Source organism: Quercus suber, unplaced genomic scaffold, assembly GCF_002906115.3.
Source record: "Quercus suber isolate HL8 unplaced genomic scaffold, Cork oak 2.0 scaffold_318, whole genome shotgun sequence".
In the NCBI taxonomy this organism is placed as follows: Eukaryota; Viridiplantae; Streptophyta; class Magnoliopsida; order Fagales; family Fagaceae; genus Quercus; species Quercus suber.
The window spans coordinates 9226-28453 of NW_027069773.1; positions in this window are offsets into that span (position 1 = coordinate 9226).

Here is a 19228-nt window from a genome sequence, read left to right on the forward strand (position 1 = left end):
TTTATGCCACGTCATTCTCGCCATACAAGCCCTAGCCCACATTAGTGACACATCATCTGTGTCACTAATGTGCCACAGATTAGTGACACATCATTTTTCTACTATTCGAGCTTGCACACACTCCTCTAGAAGTTCTAGATGCACCACCGTAAATTTCATGCACTTCTACGCGCCTTTAATTTGCTTCACGTGCCGAAATTATTTCCCACGAGTCTTTGAATCAATGACATCATTATGACGTCATTTATGCCTTGTCATCCTTGCTAGGCAAGTAGCCACACTAGCCCTAGCCCACATTTGTGACACATCATCCGTTCAGACTTCTACACGTGTCATACTTGGTTGGTCCAGTCAGTGTCACGTCGGCGCCTCTTTGCCACGTCAGCCCTAGTTGACGCCAGCATTGACTTTGATTCTTAAACCATCGACTTTGACCTTTGAGTAAGGAGAAAAATTTCAGTAGGGCCTATCTTGCTCAATTTTTTGCATGAATTCCAATTTTGGATTCCGTTTCGCCCTTTAAAGCTCGGAAATCATTGAATTGGTTCATTTCTCATCCTTTTTGGATCCCTTCTACACACAAAAACTCGCAAATCATGCTTCATCAAGACATCATCTTCACCGATCTTTTTCAGGCTTTCAATGTAGCCATTCCTTGGCCATAGTAGCATTTCTTAATCATTGGTGCAACCCTTCTTCAATATTTTTTAGTAGACATCGTTTTCCTATCTGTGCATGTTTCCATAGTGTCTAATCCTTCTAGTCTCTCTTTTTATTTTTTTTTAAGGTGTCCTTTGTGGCTTCTTCAAGGAATTTTTTGTGGTCTTTGCCATGGCTTTCGCAAGGCATTTTTCAAGGCATCTTTTCAAGCTTATCCAACCTCAGGACTTCACTTTATGCGAAATCTCGTAATCCTCATGTTCTTGTATTCCTATTTTATGCTTTCATCTTCCGCATTTGTTCAAGTATATTTAACATGGTGCATCATAGCTAATATTTAACACGGTATCAGAGCCAAACCTCATTCATGGCATCTAGCAAAATCTGTCTCTAATATCTCATTCACGCTTGCTCTTGTTTGCCTCCCATAGATCTGCCATAGCCTCCCTTGAGCCATGTCTCACTACTGCCAAGTCACTGTTGCCGTTAACATATTCTTACAGCTACTACGGTCTTGAAATTTTTAAGCAAGCTGTGTATATCATTCTCAGGACTACACTTTTTAAGCCTTCTTTTACTGAAGCTGATCACACAAGTGAGTTCTGCAGCATACCTTGAGAAAAGCCCATAAATTTGGCTTCTTTTCTACTATTCGCGCTTTCACACACTCCTCTAGAAGTTCTAGACGCACCACTGTAAATTTCATGCACTTCTACGCGCCTTCAATTTGCTTCACATGCCGAAATTATTTCCCACAAGTCTTTGAATCAATGACATCATTTTGACGTCATTTATGCCTTGTCATCCTTGCTAGGCAAGTAGCCACACAAGCCTTAGCCCACATTTGTGACACATCATCTGTTCAGACTTCTCCACGTGTCATACTTGGTTGGTCCAGTTAGTGTCACGTCGGCGCCTCTTTGCCACGTTAGCCCTAGTTGACGCTAGCATTGACGTTGATTCTTAAACCGTCGACTTTGACCTTTGTGTAAGGAGAAAACTTTCAGTAGTGCCTATCTTGCTTAGTTTTTTGCTTGAATTCCAATTTTGGATTCCGTTTCGCCCTTTAAAGCTCTGAAATCATTGAATTGGTTCGTTTCTCATCCTTTTTGGATCCCTCCTACACACAAAACCTCGCAAATCATGCTTCATCAAGACATCATCTTCACCGATCTTTTTCAGGCTTTCAATGTAGCCATTCCTCGACCATAGTAGCATTTCTTAATCATTGGTGCAACCCTTCTTCAATATTTTTTAGTAGACGTCGTTTTCCTATGTGTGCATGTTTCCATAGTGTCTAATCCTTCTAGTCTCTCTTTTTATTTTTTTTTAAGGCGTCCTTTGTGGCTTCTTCAAGGCATTTTTTGTGGTCTTCTCCATGGTTTCTTCAAGGCATTTGTGAAGTCATCTTTTCAAGCTTATCCAACCTCAGGTCTTCATCAATCTTCCGCCTTGAGTTTGAAAAGTGGTGTTAGAGATATGTTAGCCCGATGTAATTAGCCCAAGCCCAATTCTTCTAGTCTAGGGTTTAGCCTACTATGTATACCCATGTTATGTTCATTCTAACATAGGATTTGAACTACATTCTCATTTATTAAAGACGTAGCCCTTTATGGTTTCCTTTATGGATGTTATGCTGAACCACGTAATTCTTATGTTATTGTGTTCCTCTTTTATGATTTCATTTTCCGCATCTATTCAAGTATATTCAACATAGTGTATCATAGATAATATTTAACATGGTATTAGAGCCAAACTTCGTTCATGGCATCAAGCAAAACTTGTCTCTAATTTCTCTATGAAGCTTGCTCTCGTCTGCCTTCCACATATCTGCCAGGGCGTCCCTCGAGCCACGTCTCATTGCTGCCATGTCACCGATGCCGTTAACATCTTCTTGCAGTTGTCGTGGTATCAAAATTCTCAAGCAAGCCGTGTATATCATTCTCATATATGTACTTTTAAGCCTTCTTTTATTGAAACTGATCACACAAGCAAGTTCTATGGCCTGTCCCAAGAAAAACCCATAAATTCAGCTTCTTTTCTACTTGTCGCACACCTACACAAGCCTCTAGAAGGCATCTACTGCAGATTTCACACACTTCCACACACCTTCAATTTGCTTCACTTGCCGGAATTATTTCTCACGCATTACATGCACGTCTTTGAATTAGTGACATCATTATGACATCATTTACGCCACCTCTACCTCATCACGCAAGCCTTAGCCCACATCAGCGATACATCATCTGTTCAGACTTCCCCATATGTCATACTCAGTTGGTCTAATCAGTGTCACGTCAGCGCCTCTTTGCATGTCAGCCCTAGTTGACTCTAGCATTGACTTTGACTATTTGACCGTTGACTTTGACTTTTGACTAAGGTGAAAATTTTCAGTAGGGCATATCTTGCTTAGTTTTTTTTGCATAGATTCCGATTTTGGGTTCCATTTCTTTAATTGAAGCTCTGAAATCATTGAATTGGTCCATTTCTCATCCTTTTTGGATCCCTCCTATGCACAAAAGCTCGCAAATCATGCTCCATCAAGACATCATTTTCACCAATCTTTTTCATGCTTTCAATATAGCCATTCTTCGGCCATAGTAGCCTTTCTTTGTCATTGATCCAACCCTTCTTTGGTATTTTTTGGCAGAGATCGTCTTCCTATGTGCTCATGTTTCCATAGTGTTTGACCATTCTAGTCTCTCTCTTTTAATTTTTATTTTATTTTATTTTTTATGGTGTCCTTTGGGGCCTCTTGAAGGCATTTTTTTTGTGGTCTTCTCCATGGTTTCTTCAAGGAATTTTTCAAGCTTATCCAACCTCATCAAGCTTCCGCCTTGAATTTAAGAAGGGGTGTTAGAGATATGTTAACCCAATGTAATAGGCCCAAGCTCAATCCTTCTAGTCTACGGTATAGCCTACTATATATATCCATGTTATGTTCATTGTAACACAGGATTTAAACTGCATTCTCATAAATTAAAGACGTAGCTCTTTAAGGTTTCCTTTGTGGACATTATACTAAATCTGTCTCTAATATCTCTGTCAAGCTTGTCTTGTTTGCCTCCCATAGATCTGCCATTGCCTCCCTTAAGCCACAACTCACTGCTGCTAAGTTGTTGTTGCCGTCAACTTTGTCCTACAGCTACCGTGGACTTGAAATTGTCAAGGAAGCCATGTATATCATTCTCGAGTCTGCACTGTCCAAGCCTTCTTTTACTGAAATTGATCACACAAGCGAGTTGTGTGGCATACCCCAAGAAAAACCCATAAATTTGGCTTCTTTTCTACTTTTTGCACTTGTACATGCTCCTCTAGAAGTTCTAGACGTGCCACCGCTAATTTCATGTGCTTCCATGTGCCTTCAATTTGCTTCATGTGCCAGAATTATTTCCCATGCGCTACATGCACGTCTTTGAATCAGTGACATCATTATGACGTCATTTATGCCACATCATCCTCGCCAGGCAAGCAACCACACAAGCTGTAGCCCACATCTGTGGCATATTATCCGTTCAGAGTTCTCCACGTGTCATACTCGGTTGGTCCAATTAGTGTCACATCAACGCCTCTTTGCCATGTTTGCCCCAGTTGACTCCAGCATTGACTTTAAATCTTAGACTGTTGACTTTGACGTTTGAGTAAGGAGAAAATTTTTAGTGGGGCCTATCTTGCTTAGGTTTTTGCGTAGATTCCGATTTTGGGCTCCGTTTCATCATTTGAAGCTTTAAGTCATTGAATTGGTCCATTTCTCATCCTTTTCAAATCCCTTGTACACACAAAAACTCGTAAATCAAGCTTCATCAAGACATCATCTTCGCCAATCTTTTTCAGGCTTTCAATGTAACCATTCTACAGCCATAGTAGCCTTTCTTAGTCATTGATGCAACCCATCTTTAGTATTTTTCAACAGACGCTATTTTTCTATGTGTGCATGTTTCCATAGTGTCTAATCCTTCTAGTCTCTCTCTCTGTTTTATTTTTATTTATTTATTTATTTTTTAAGGTGTCCTTCGTGGCTTCTTCTAGGCAATTTTTGTGGTCTTCTCCATGGTTTCATCAAGGCATTTTTGAAATCATCTTTTCAAGCTTATCCAACCTCAAGACTTCATCAAGCTTCTACCTTCAGTTTGAGAGGTGGTGTTAGAGATATTTTAACCCAATGTAATAGGCCCAAGCCCAATCCTTCTAGTTTAGGGTTTGGCCTACTATATATACCCTTGTTATGTTGATTGTAACATAGGATTTGAACTACATTCTCATATATTAAAGACGTAGCCCTTTACGGTTTCCTCTGTGGACATTATGCTGAACCACGTAATTCATTCGTTCTTGTGTTCCTATTTTATGATTTCATCTTCCACATTGTCAATGCCTCGTAGCTACTTAACCACCCATCGTGGCGACGTTCCCGCAGTTTCTCCTTTATGTGTGAGGAATGTCGTACCTTGGGTGTGTGATTGGAATATGAGTCTATTTTAAGGAAATTACCAAGGATAAGTGAAGTCAGCCTCAATCATTGAGTTTTTCTAAGGTATGAATGGTCACCTAACTCTATTTGATTTTATTACCGATCCTAGGCTAAGAGAAAGGTCGTTTTTCCTAATCTAATATAGATGGGTAAAAATATCTTGATTCTTGATTTTAGAAGTCTAGTTACATGTGGGGAAGGTTTTAGGCACCCTACAATGCCTGTCCATAGACAGTCCTTTGTTTTGGTAGAATCATAATTTTTAGAAATTGGTTGTTGAAAGTGAGCTATTGGCAATTTGGCATTAGCTTTCGGGGCTTTAAGCAAATTGGGCTTTGAGGTTTGGATTCGGAAAGGGTATGGTCTCAATCGATGCTTTCCAAGTGTGTTTGGAATCGTTGCTAAATTTTGCATGGTGAAAATTCGACAGCATTTCACCTTATTTTTATGGTGGAAATTTGGTAGTGCTAGCCTCAGATGCATCATAGCATAGAAAATGTTATTCTCACCAAGCCTTTGACATAAGAATACAGCAATGGGGATGCCCCATTTTCACGGTAAAAATCAAGCAGAGTTTTGCATTTGGTGCGCTATGGCACACCGTCAGGGTTTCACACCTGTATAAATGGAGCGTGCTAGCATACTCATGCTATGATGAGCTAGAGCCCCTCAAACCATTAAGCACATTGATATGTGATGCATACACGGGGAAACTAATGTCACTTGGTGACTGTTAGGATATATGTGTTTTCACTTGTTAAGAACATATGTCACTTATTTATGTAAATTGGCTAAATCCTTTGATAAAACGCACTCTACTTGTAATTGGGTAGTTCTAGGTGTTTTTAATACTTCAAGAAACAAGGTTTCAAGGTCAAGTGTTGAAGTCATCAAGTCTGTCCAAGAAAAAGCAAGCTAAAGTGCAAATTCATTAAAGCTCGACACCTGCTCGATAGCTACCTCGACACCTGCTATCTGTCGAGATTTATAATTTCAGATTTTCTGATTTGATTTTATTGGGATCCGTGAATATGCTTTTGGGCCTTCTTTTCTCCAAACCCTAAACATACAAAAGGATTGTTTTAAGAGCCGTCAAATTGTACACAAGTTGCAAAAGCATTGAGCAATCTCTGTTCAAGCAAATTGTGATCAAAGACGAAGTTCTTGACCTAGTTCATCTTCTCTGAAGAAGTTGCTGTGTATTTGAACCAAAGGGTTTTGTGACCAAGCATCTTCCTGATCTTCATCGTGTAGGATGAACTGAAGAACTTTGCAGCCAACCTCTCCTCCTTAGTTGGTGTTTTGAAGTCGTGTACTGAGATCCGCACATTGGTTAGTCACGTACTTGGGAGCCGTGCATTAAAGGTGGAAATTGTCACTACAGATTAAGTTCAATTGGGTATTGGGGTAAAGATTCAACTGTAGGTTGGTAAGGTACTTGGGATTCCTTTACTTGTAACCGCTTGATTTGATAATAGTGGAGTTTCGGGAGTGGTGACCTGAAAATTACCCGGTGGGGTTTTTGCCGTGAGATTTTTCCCCATTCGTAAACAAATCACCGTGTCATTTAATTTTCGCTGCATATTTAGTTTATTGGTGATTTGTTTGTGCTTCCACGCGTTTGCATGATTAATTGATTAATTAATAACTTGGCTAATTAATTAATTGGTTTAATCACAAGGGGTCATTCAGTTTGTGGCCTATCAAGTGGTATCAGAGTAGACACACTCTGATTAGGTTTAATCTTTGCTGTGTTGATCTATTGACCCCTGTTTGTCATGGATAGAGGATAGTCATTAATCACACCTCCTTTATTTGATGGCACTAACTATGTATACTGGAAAGTACGCATGAGAGCTTTCTTGCAGTCTTTAGATGAAAAGGTATGGCAAGCTGTAGAGATTGGCTGGACTAAGCCAAAAGAAGAACCGGCCGATTGGGATGACGCAAAGATCAAGGCGGTTAACTTCAACAGCAGAGCGTTAAATGCCCTATTTAGCACAGTCACCAACGAGGAGTTCAAGAAGATATCCTCAACAAAAACTGCTAAGGAGGCTTGGACCATCCTCCAAACAACCTATGAAGGAACAAAAGCTGTCAAAGATTCAAAGCTTCAAAGGCTCACTACAAGCTTTGAAGAAATTAAGATGGAGGAGGATGAGTCGTTTGATGAGTTCTATGCCAAGCTCAAGAACATAGTGAACTCAGCCTTCAATCTTGGGGAAACCATCCTTGAACCCAAGGTTGTAAGGAAGGTGCTCAGATCTCTACCTGAGAGATTCCATGCCAAGATTATGGCAATAGAAGAATTAAATGATATTGACAAAATTCCTTTGATTGAGCTGGTTGGAAACTTGCAGACCTACGAGCTAAGACTATTTAGGATTGGCAAAACGGGTAAAAGCAAGAGCATGGCCTTGAAGGAAAAGAGCAGTGATATAGATGAGTCTTCCGATGATGAAGATTCTAAGATGAAGTCCTACCTTACAAGGTAGTTCAAGAAGTTTATGAAGAATGCCAATGGGAGGAACTTCGACAAGGACCGCAGACAATCCAGTTCTTCCCAGTTTAAGAGTCAAGACAATGAGAAGAAGGATGCTATGGATGGCAGTCAGTACACTGTTCCTACAGGACCAAAGTGTTTTGGATGTCGTGGATTCGGTCACATGAAGCATGAATGCCCGACATATCTCAAGAGCATTGGGAAGAGTAAGGTACTTGCTGCAACTTTGAGTGACACTGAGCCTGAAGATGATTCCGATAATGAGGATGACAGAATCTTAAATGCCTTCGCTGCCATAGTCAATCCTACTGAAGGGATTGTTAAAGAAGTGGATGAAGAAGAAGAACTGGTGGAGTCCAAATTTGAGAAGATGGATGATCAAGATGATATCCATTCAGCCTATGAGAAGCTTTACAAGCTCTTTGAGAAGCATGAGAAATTGTATAGGCTGGCCACCAAGAAACTTAGTGATATGGAACTTGATCGTGAAGAGTTGTCCACAAAGTTTGATGAGGCGAATCAAACTATTGGAGTACTGAGGTTTGAGAACAACTTTTTGGTTGAGAAGACCAAGAAGCTTGAAGTAGAGCTGTCTCAAGTCAGAGCTCAATTGGAGAGGACTTCAAGTGCAAAGCTTGATAAGATGCTTAGCAATCAGAAATCTGCTTCAGATCGAACAAGCTTAGGGTATGGTCTTTCTTTCTCTAATACTGCTTCTACTAGTAATACTATTTTTGTTTCTCCTGCTAATGACACTGAAATTGAGAACACTGATGTTAAACTGAATTAGCTATTGAGAACTTAGACAAGGGTAAATCTATCTTAGGAGCACCCTCTAAGCAAGATAAGAAAGATGCTAAAAACCCTAGGGCTAAGAAGGCTAACTTTCAAAAGCCTAAACAAAAGAAGCAGCATCTCTGTCATCATTGTGGAGCTGCCGGTCAGAATCAAATTGCTATAAATGGCTAGCCACTCAACAGAGCAATGGCATGATAGCATCTAGAAGCCAAAATCAGCTTCAATCCTCTCTTGCTCCTCTTGGAAATCTTCTGAAAGCTCTCATGTTCCTTTCGAACTTGAATGGTTTTAATTCTTCCCCCTTATCGCTGGTTCAAGGGTTCAATTTAAGGAAAGGTTCTTCCAAGGTGTGGAAGAAAAAGGACTCTAAGCGATTTCATCACTTTCTTTTCCCTTCTTTTTGTCTTGTTTGTTGCATTACTTGTGTGTTTTGCATTTTTGTTGAGTCAGTCTAATTTTATACTTTACTTTGTTTAACATGTTTTTGTGCGTTTATTTTTAGTTTTGTTTATTTTGTTTTTAATATAAAAATAAAAATAAAATTGAAAAATCAGAAAAATACAAAAACAGTATGTGTTTTGTGTACTTTGGTACTTGTGTACCTTGGATGGCTAATGAAACAGAGTTTTCTAAACTTTGTATCTCTTGTAGCTTAGAGGAGCATCTCTATGCACAACTAAGCAAGTGAACTTTGTGGCTCTTGTTTGTGATGAGTAAGATTAAGCTATCTTTTAAACTTAACACTCGTATCACTCTTTTTGACGGGTAGGACTAGAAATTCTAAGAGAAAGGCATAAATAACCATCTCACTACTGTTGCCCGCCAATCAAAATATGACATCTGTATGCTTCGGCATAGAAAAAGTGCAGTGTAAAAGACACCTGTATGCTTCGGCATAGCAAAAGTGCAGTGTCAAAGACATTCATATGCTTCGGCATAGCAAAAGTGCGATGTCAAATGCTTAACATCTTGGGTATTTCTTTTCTCTCTTTTTATGCCCATGTATGATATGCTAAAAAAAAAAAAAAATAAAAAGCAAAAAGATAAAAAAATGCTTTAAATATGGTTGTAAGCATGTATTCTAAGAGATGTGGGAGTTATAGGATGTACCTCGAAGATAATAGTCCCCATCAAACAGTTATGATTGTTGTGATGTTTTTCACACACAACACGCAATATTCTTTGCTACTTTTGATACATGTGCAGGTACAATGTGATTTGGCCATCACAAAGGTTTTACATGTGCTAATGTATGCTTACTAAGCTGTCTTGACTTGTTTTTGAAAAATAAAATTGGTTAGACTTGTTTAGTGTGTGTGTGTGTGTTTTTGAGGATCCATGTGCTTAATTCTTTGTTGAGAGATGTTTTTGAGAGTTTTATATGTTGATTGGATCAATGGTTGAGGAGTATGTTGGATTGCATTCATGTCTGTGTTTTTCACTTCTCGAAAAACTGCTTTTTAAACCTAGCTCGACACCTCCTCGATACCTGGTTATCTGTCGAGCTTCTCAAGCCTTTTTCTTATTGCAATCTTGACACCTCTTCGACACCTGATGGATCGGTCGAGAAAATTCCTGACTCCTCGATACCTCCTCGATACCTGGTCGATCAATCGAGCTTCTGTTCTTTAAAACTGGTTCTTATACCTCGACACCTCTCGATACCTTCAGCTGTTGACGGCCATTTCCTCGACACCTCCTTGACAACATCCTTGATACCTCTCGACACCTCAGCTGTCGAGATTTACTGAGGTGTCTATTTAAGCTCAGTCGTGATTTTTTCTCTCATTTCACTCGATCTCTCTTGATCTGTCCAAGGCGGTTTCTCTCCTAAACACCCTTTTCTCACTCAAATCTTTAAACCCACTTGATTTTCAGTCTTCCCTTGGTTTCAATCACTTGGTAAGATCTTATTTCCCTTCCTTTCTCATTCATTTCATGTTTTGAAACTTAGGTTTTGAGATTTTTGGAAATTTTTGGGGTTTTTCAAAATTAATGAGTTTTTCTTGAAATTTTGGGTCGGGTTTTCACTTACATGTTTTCAAAATGTCATACATTGCATTTCATGTGCATTAGAATGATATTTACATGCATTTAGATGTGTGCTCTATGTTTGTGTACTGGTAGGATTGGATTGGGCTGAGCCCATGATGTTCTTCAATATGTATGTCACATGTTCATGCATTCCCATGCATACGTACTTCTTGTTCAATATATTTGATATATGTGAACTGTGTTGGGTCTTTTTTGCTTGTCTCCCTCTCTATCTCTTTCTCATTCTTTTATGTTAGTAGTGTTTATGGCACCCAAATGTAAATCCACTCCGGCTCGGAACCCTTTGCGTTCTGGAGCTTCCTCTTCCTCTGATTATGCTCCTCTTAACCTTCGGTTCCGTGATGTAGATGCCCACAAGGCATTTTCAGAGAACTTTTCTCGACAGGGTGTTCATTAGGAACGCCAAGTCATTTTGGCGGACTTCGCCGACATTGACCTTCCCTCTGTCATTCACAGTAGGGGAAGGGAGTCACTGTGTGACGTCCCGATCACTTGTCCTCTCATACTGATTCAGGAGTTTTACTCTAACATGTATAGGATCGATTGTTCAGTACCTCTCTTTTTCACTCGTGTTCGAGGTACGCGCATCCCTGTCACACCACAGCTCATTACGGATGTGCTTAGGGTTCCTAGGATAGAGTTTCCTGACTATCCTTCCTGTGAGCATCTGAGGATTGTGTCCAAAGATGAGCTCATTTTTGCCTTTTGTCAGCGCCCTGCTAATTGGTGTGAGCATCAGTATATATCATGTAAACCTTTTGCTAAAGGTCCTAGATTCCTAAACATGGTGATGACTTTTGTACTCCATCCACTCTCTCACTACAACTCCATCGCAGGGCCTCGTGCTCGATTTTCGTTATCTCTTTTAGAGCATCTTACTATAGATTTTCCTTCTCATTTTATCCTTTCTCTCATAGATGTTCATTTTGATTCAGCGTCCTGTGATAAGCTCATCTTTCCTTCCGCTATCACAAGGATTTTACGCCATTTTTCTATTCCCTATCCTGTGTCCGACCACTTTACACACATTTGTGCCATAGATGCCACTACTGTAAAACGTAGTGAGGCTCAGTTTAGGTTGCGACAGATGGATTCCACTCCTCCCTCCTGTTCAGCTCCATCCAGATCTGCTCCACCTATATCTGCTTCTTCTTCCTCTATGGGTGATGTATCTCTTGGAGACATCATGGCGCAGCTGTAGCGCATGGATGCTCACCTCGATACACTCTCCTCTGAGTTGTATCAAGTGAATGTTCGTGTTGGTCGTATTGCACGACGGCAAGCGACCATGGGTGGTTTTGCTCCAGAGGCTACTCCTTCACTACCTTCTTCAGCGGCTTCAGACTCTGAGGATGATGATGATGGAGATGCTAGCTCTATTGATGAGATGTCTACATGACACTCTACCTTTTGTCACTCGTGACAAAAAAGGGGAGTAGTTTTGGGTTATGAGAGTAGTCATCTTAGGGGGAGAGTTAGTATAAGGTATTTTTGATAGAGGGAGTGTTGATATTTTTGAGGGATGTAGTGAGGTTTTGATGTATCTTTTCTTTTCTATTCTTTAGATACATTGATCTTGTATATGAGGTCTTTTGACCAGTTTTACATATATTGTACTTATTTCTCTATATGTGGATGTATGTTTCTTTCACCTCTCTCTCCATGTGTTGTTTCTTCTCTATCTTTATACACATGTTCTTTATACTTGTATGCAATCTATTATTTCTGTTTCACACAGGATGCCTTGATGAGTTTTGTTTAAAGTGTTTCAGAAATACATGTTGTCAAAGTCTACTTGCCTTAAACTCTCTTCTTGCAAAGTTTTTCAAGAGTTTGTGTTAGGATAGATTTTATTGTATTCAATAAGTGAATATGAGTTGAGTGATTTATGACTTCTCTCATATGTTTATTTGTTTGTTGTGGTTTTGTCACGGATTGCCAAAGGGGGAGATTGTTAAGCCATATGTGTTTTCACTTGTTAAGAACATATGTCACTTATTTATGTAAATTTGCTAAATCCTTTGACAAAACGCACTCTACTTGTAATTGGGTAGTTCTAGGTGTTTTTAATACTTGAAGAAACAAGGTTTCAAGGTCAAGTGTTGAAGTCATCAAGTCTGTCTAAGAAAAAGCAAGCTGAAGTGCAAATTCATTAAAGCTCGACACCTGTCGATAGCTACCTCGACACCTGCCATCTGTCAAGATTTATAATTTCAGATTTTCTGATTTGATTTTCATGGGATTCGATAATATGCTTTTGGGTTGGGAGCCGTGCATCAAAGGTAGAAATTGTCACTACAGATCAAGTCCAATTGGGTATTGGGGGTAAGGGTTCAACTGTAGGTTGGTAAGGTACTTGGGATTCCTTTACTTGTAATTGCTTGATTTGATAATAGTGGAGTTTCGGGAGTGGTGACTTGAAAATCATCCGGTGGGGTTTTTGCCGCGAGGTTTTTCCCCATTTGTAAACAAATCACTGTGTCATTTAATTTCCACTGCATATTTAGTTTATTGGTGATTTGTTTGTGCTTCCACGCGTTTGCATGATTAATTGATTAATTAATAACTTGGCTAATTAATTAATTGGTTTAATCACAATGGGTCATTAAGTTTGTGGCCTATCAATGACATTGTTTGGGATAGTCACATCGTGGTGACTATGCACACAGTATGACACAAATATACACCTACAGAAATCGCCTTGAGCGCATACTCATGTCATAAGGTCTAGAGCACTCATGGCTTGAGAGGGCCACTCACCTAGCCATGAGAGTCCATCATACAAAGTGCATGATCACTCACACACATGCAGACATATATGTACACACACACACACACACATCATTTACCTACAGAAATCGCCTTGAGCGCATACTCATGTCATAAGGTCTAGAGCACTCATGGCTTGAGAGGGCCACTCATGTAGCCATGAGAGGCCATCATACAAAGTGCATGATCACTCACACACACACACACACACACACACACACACACACACACACACACATCATGCACAATGCTATCACACAAAGTAGGAAAATAAAACAGAGATTGCCAACGTTCTAAGGGTATGGCCCAGTAAGGTATAAGAAATGTAAAACAGACATTGTCATACCCAGGGAATGCGGCCTAAGCAAAGAGCAGGAAATGTAAAGGGTACAAGCAGAGGGGGAACCTTAATACATGCTCTAGAGAAGAGGTTTAGTGTGTGTGAGAGAGAGAGAGAGAGAGAGAGACCACTCAGAAGGGGCTAGGCCCTTTAATCTACTGAACTTTGCCCTTTGTGGGCTTGCATCTTCTTGCTTGCATTCTTGCCCTTTTTGCTTACGCCTAAGAGGTTAGACCCACGTGTGTACATGCAATGAAAAAATAAACAAGCTTGCAAACAAGCAAAGGAACAAGTAGAAGGAAAGCGTGCTAAAAGACAAGCTATCAAAAGGTGACAAATGGGGGGCAAACAAACATTTGAAGCACTCGAAGAGACAAATAAACATGTTATCAAACAAAAGATGGTGTCCTAGGAGGACAAATATAGGTTTGGATCGAGTGTCCATAGTTCCACTGGATTGGAGTATGGACGACACACAGACTCATTTATGAACATGTAGGCAAGCGTGCAAAGATGCAAAGAAGCAAAGAAAGCCAAATGGGTGGTGCAAAGCAAGCAAGGCAAGCATATCAACATCGCACGGAGCAGAGAAAAGTTTGTATCGAGCACACCAACACCCCGAAGGTGTTCTCTCAAGTGGTTAAATCCAAATAAGCCTTAGGAGGGACGGATGTAACCACACAAGCAAATGGCCCTAAAGATTGACAAGCATAAGCCCACGGAGGGCACAAAGGGCAAAGCTTAGATCTAGACATGCAAACATGAAGATAAAGCATAGAAGCAAGCAAGCAAACATAGACATGCAAAAAGGAAAAGATTCGAACCCTTTGATATAGGCCTAAGTGTATGGATGTAGGCCTAGACCACAAGATCTAGATCTACACCCTACCAAAACGGCCAAAACACAAGAAAAAAGAGATAACAAGAGATAGAAAGGCTTTAGAAGCACATGGCATAGCAACCAATATGGATAGATCTAGACACCTGTACATGGCAAGGACCACACGAAGATATAGATCTGAACAAAAACATGGCAAGGAGCTCACAAACAAGTAGATCTAAGCATGAACATCGCAAAAAGCACCTAGGTACATGGATCAAAGCACAAACACAATATTTAGGCATATCCAACATCATCAAAACATTAAAACATGGCAAAAATCAAGGAGACATGCTAGGAAAGCTATAGAACATGCTAGGAAGCAAGGGAAAGCAAGAAAAAGCTAGGAAAAGCAATAAAGCATATTATAAAGAAAGATAAAGCAAAGGATGTAGATTATAGCTACAAAGCTACATCTACACCCTTTAAACCTCACATTTAAGGAACTGAGACCAAGGAGAGGAAAAAGAGTGCAAGAACACTACCTCTTGATTGTTGAGAAAAGAGAGGAATCAAAGGTTTTTTGATGTATTTTTGGGAGAGAAATGTAGAGAAAAGAGAGTGAATTTGCCGAGAACACAACTCCAAGATGCGGGTCTGGTAGTATTTAAGGCAAAAAGGTGAACCTTCAGCTTCATCGGCTAAGCTTCGACGGCTACTTAGTGGCCGTCGCCTTGTAACGGCTTGATGGAGGCCTAGTTTCAACCAGTTCCAATGGTCAGATAAAAATTAGGGTTTCTAAGGCTCTCAAGAGTTAACTCTAGGTCAAACTTGGTAAAAGTTGACAAAAATCACCGAGTCACATGGGTTTGATCTAGAAACAGGAAAAATGTTGTTTTGGGATGATTTTGACCAATTTTTACTTTCGGTCAACCCAAGGTTGACTAGGGCATTTTGGTTAATTTGACCTAAAATGGCACTTTGAATGCTCCGATGCGCGAATGGGTTATGCCACATCAATCTAGTTGTTTCCATGACTTTTTGGAGAAAAGTTAATATTTTTTTACATTTTCGGGGTCTAGCATGCAAATCAAGGGCGGACAAAATACAATATCTACAACTACCCCTTCTTTATTTGACACCTCAATGGTAAGGAGAGGTGTTGGAAAAAGAACGTGATTTCACATTTTGTTGCCCCAAAATTGTGTGTGGAAACTACGCTGTTCACGGGTCGAGACTGAACTTACTTGGCAAGGCTGTGTTGCTACAACTAGTTTGGAAAAATTTCTTCTAGCTTGGTCTTTCATGCTGGGCAAAAACTCTTGTTTTTTTTTTTTTTTTGGTCAACGGTTAACTAGTCAACGTTGACCCAGTCAACACTGACTGACGGCCACTAAAGGTGTGCTGCACTGCCCAGGCCATACAGTGGCTTATAAATGGGCCTTGAAGCTCCATTTTGACCGTTTCCAACTCATTTCTTTGAATTCTTACTTTTAAAAAGTTTTTTTGGAGCAAGTCACAGTCTAGTGGGTCTAGCTTTCAGCTTTACTTCATAGCTTTAGTCTTTTGTTCTACACTTGAGGTTAGTGTCTATTTTCTCTTTTTCTTCATTTTTATTTTTATTTATTTATTTATTTTTTACGAATATGTTAGTAGAAAAGCAACTAGAAAACCATGCTAGCATTTATTTTATTTTTGGTATTTTTGCATATATGTTTTTTTTTTTTTTGTTCTTTTATCATTTAAGCCATGATGATGTTGGAAAATATGTCCATTCACATGTTTAAGTAGTATAGGCGAATGTGCATATGTTGGATGCTATGAAAACACATGAAACACTACGAAAACTAAGAGAAAAGTGAGGTGGATATGAGAAACTATGCATGAGAAAAAATGGAAAATTTTGGGGGGGGGGGGGGAGGGGGATTGAAATTGTGAAAACAATGCAATTTTGAAATGGGAGTAATTTTGGAAACATAGGATTAAATGATCGCTATCGAATTTAAATCCTAAGAGGTATCTTTAGAAAAAGGGAATATGATTAAATGATCATTACCAAAAATGAAACTTGAAAGAGATTAAGCGATCACCGTTGCATATAAATCTCGAATAGATGGATAGGATTGAACAACCGCCGTCAAATATGAACCTTGAAAGAGATTAAATGATCACCGCTAAATACAAATCTCAAATAGATGGATAGGATTAAATGACGGCTGCCAAATATGAACCCTAAAAGAGATTAAACGACCACCGCCGAATGTAAATCTCGAATAGATGGATAGGATTAAACGACTACCGCTGAATATGAACCCTAAAAGAGATTAAATGATTGTTCTTGAATATAAATCTCGAATAGATGGATAGGATTAAATGACTGCCGCCGAATATGAACCCTGAAAGAGAGGTATTTTGAAATTTTTGATGCTTTTGAGGCAAAAGAGATAGGATAAAATGACCACCACCAAATTTGAATCCTAGGAGAAAGGCATTTTGAAAACTTGCATACTTTGAGGTAATAAGAGATAGGATTATTCAACCGCTACCAAATTTGAATCTTGAGAGAGAGGTATTTTGAAAACTTGAATACTTTTGAGGCAAAAGAGATAGGATTAAACGACCACCGTCGAATTTGAATCCTTAGAGAGAGGTATTTTGAAAACTTGGATACCTTTGAGATGAAAAGAGAAAAGATTAAATGATTGTTGCCAAATTTGAATGTTGAGAGAGATGTATTTTGAAACTTTTATATCTTGAGAAAACATGACATCTTGGTATGAACATGCATGATATGTATTAGGCAGTAGGGTTGGGCGTACTTACCTGTTTGTTTGCATTGCCATATGTCTCGACAGGTGAGATCTAGCGAAGATCATAGGATGGCTCCTACCATTGTTCCATCATGAGTAGACTCATCTTGTAGTGAAGATGAAACTATGTCAGTTAGGGTGCAGGTTATGTGGACCCTTTAGAGGCGCTTTGATCGAGGAGGTGATGACACCGCATCCCTTAGGGGCATACATATAGCACATCGCACTAGGAGTTGATGTTCGGTGGAGATAGCCAGTGCCTTATCTCAATCTTGCATTGGTTTCAAAGGTGGTTCTTCACAGTTACCTGGGACCGAGGAGGGAGGAGGCCCAGAGGGCGACGAGCTCATGTTTGATGTTGATGTTAACTTAGTGGCTAATGATATAGCTGGGCAAGGCCCTAGTGCTCCTAGGCGTAGGAGACGTAGATTGAGGTTTCCACGTCATTAGGCCTGATCAAAGGCCTATATTGGAGAGATTAATGACAACATTGAGGACACCTATCTGTAGCATGATTTGAAGAGGCATCATTTCACATAGGCGTGGGAGGGTTAGGTACACTATTTTCTTCCCTTTTGTTTGTCGGTTTGGAATATATATATATATATGTTATGTGCACTGATGGATAACTCTTCCTTGATTTTGGGCATAGGGTGTTGATAGGGTTCACAGCCGAGAGGGATGGTTTTCATTTTCCTTCTGCTTGTTTCACTCACTACTTATGCGTGCTATTGCGCCTTCTTGATGGACCAAGGATTCGAGGCTTTTCTTCGCATTCCACCTTGTTCCATAAGGCATGGATTGGCTAAGGCTTCGGTACAACGATTCCATGCTGAGATAGGTACTTTTCACTTTAGCTGTAGGGAGTATGCAATCCTTCCCCTTGATTGGATGACCATATTGGGTTTTAGATTTAGAGGGGAGCCGATCCAAACTAAGTTTTTGAGCTTTGTGGTGGCAAGCAAGCATCTAGGCATTCCGTACCCCCTTACCAGGATGACCAAAGGGTACTTCGGGCCTGCTAATGAGCCCTAGGTTTGTATGCGGTGGCTAGAGGAGAACATACCTTGGACAACAGAGCTGAACGACGTTGATCTCAAACAGTTCTTCTTCTACTTCATTGATAGTTTCCTGCTGGGAAACAACTAGTTAGCGCTGACTTGTAGGTTGCTGTAAGCCATGAGAGCGATGTTCGTTATAGGGGCTTATAATTGGGGGTCCCTTTCTTACAGATTTTTCATTGCCTATTTAAGGCAGGCGTCACGCTAGGGCTTTAGGAGCCTCAAGGGTTGTTGGTAGATTTTGACATGGTAGGTGTATGAGTACATCACAGCTATGTGAGCACAGTATATTGGCCTTTCCATGACATTGTATCCCAGGGCATATGTTTGGTCCCTTTGTGATATTTCCATAGCTGTTCAGACACAGTGAACTACTATCAGCGTTCGTGCTTGATTGCATCACCTGGGGTGAGATACGCAACACTCCATATAATGGAAGGTTATTAGTTGGGCCCGATGTCACTCCTACCATGGGTCAGTCGCGCACTCGGAACTAGTTTTAGGCTTTGATGAGTCGGGAGTTCTTTTTGCCTGAATGGACTTTTCAGTAGGTCACGCCAACCTTTAGAGTGCCCAGAGATCCACCTCTTGAGATATCTTGTGTTGAGGTTATTATGGACGACCCTGCTTATGTGATAGGTTCCTTTGAGGGCATTGTGATAAAGGATACAGATTATGCTGCTTGATTTTTGGCGTTACCGATTGGAGCCATCATTAACGATTACCCTGTGAGTGGGGGTAGAGTGCTTAGGGGTATTGCACGTGCTCGGAAGGCTTCGAAGGCTCATTTAGGATTGCACACAGAGGCCCTACAGGTTCGGGTGTGAGATCTTGAAAGTGTTGTTGTCGCTAGGGAGTGGTACATGCAAGAGGGGATTGCAAAAGCATTGGCTTAGGAGAGGGAACTATGGTAGAAAGAGCAGGAGAGTCAAGCCATTTCC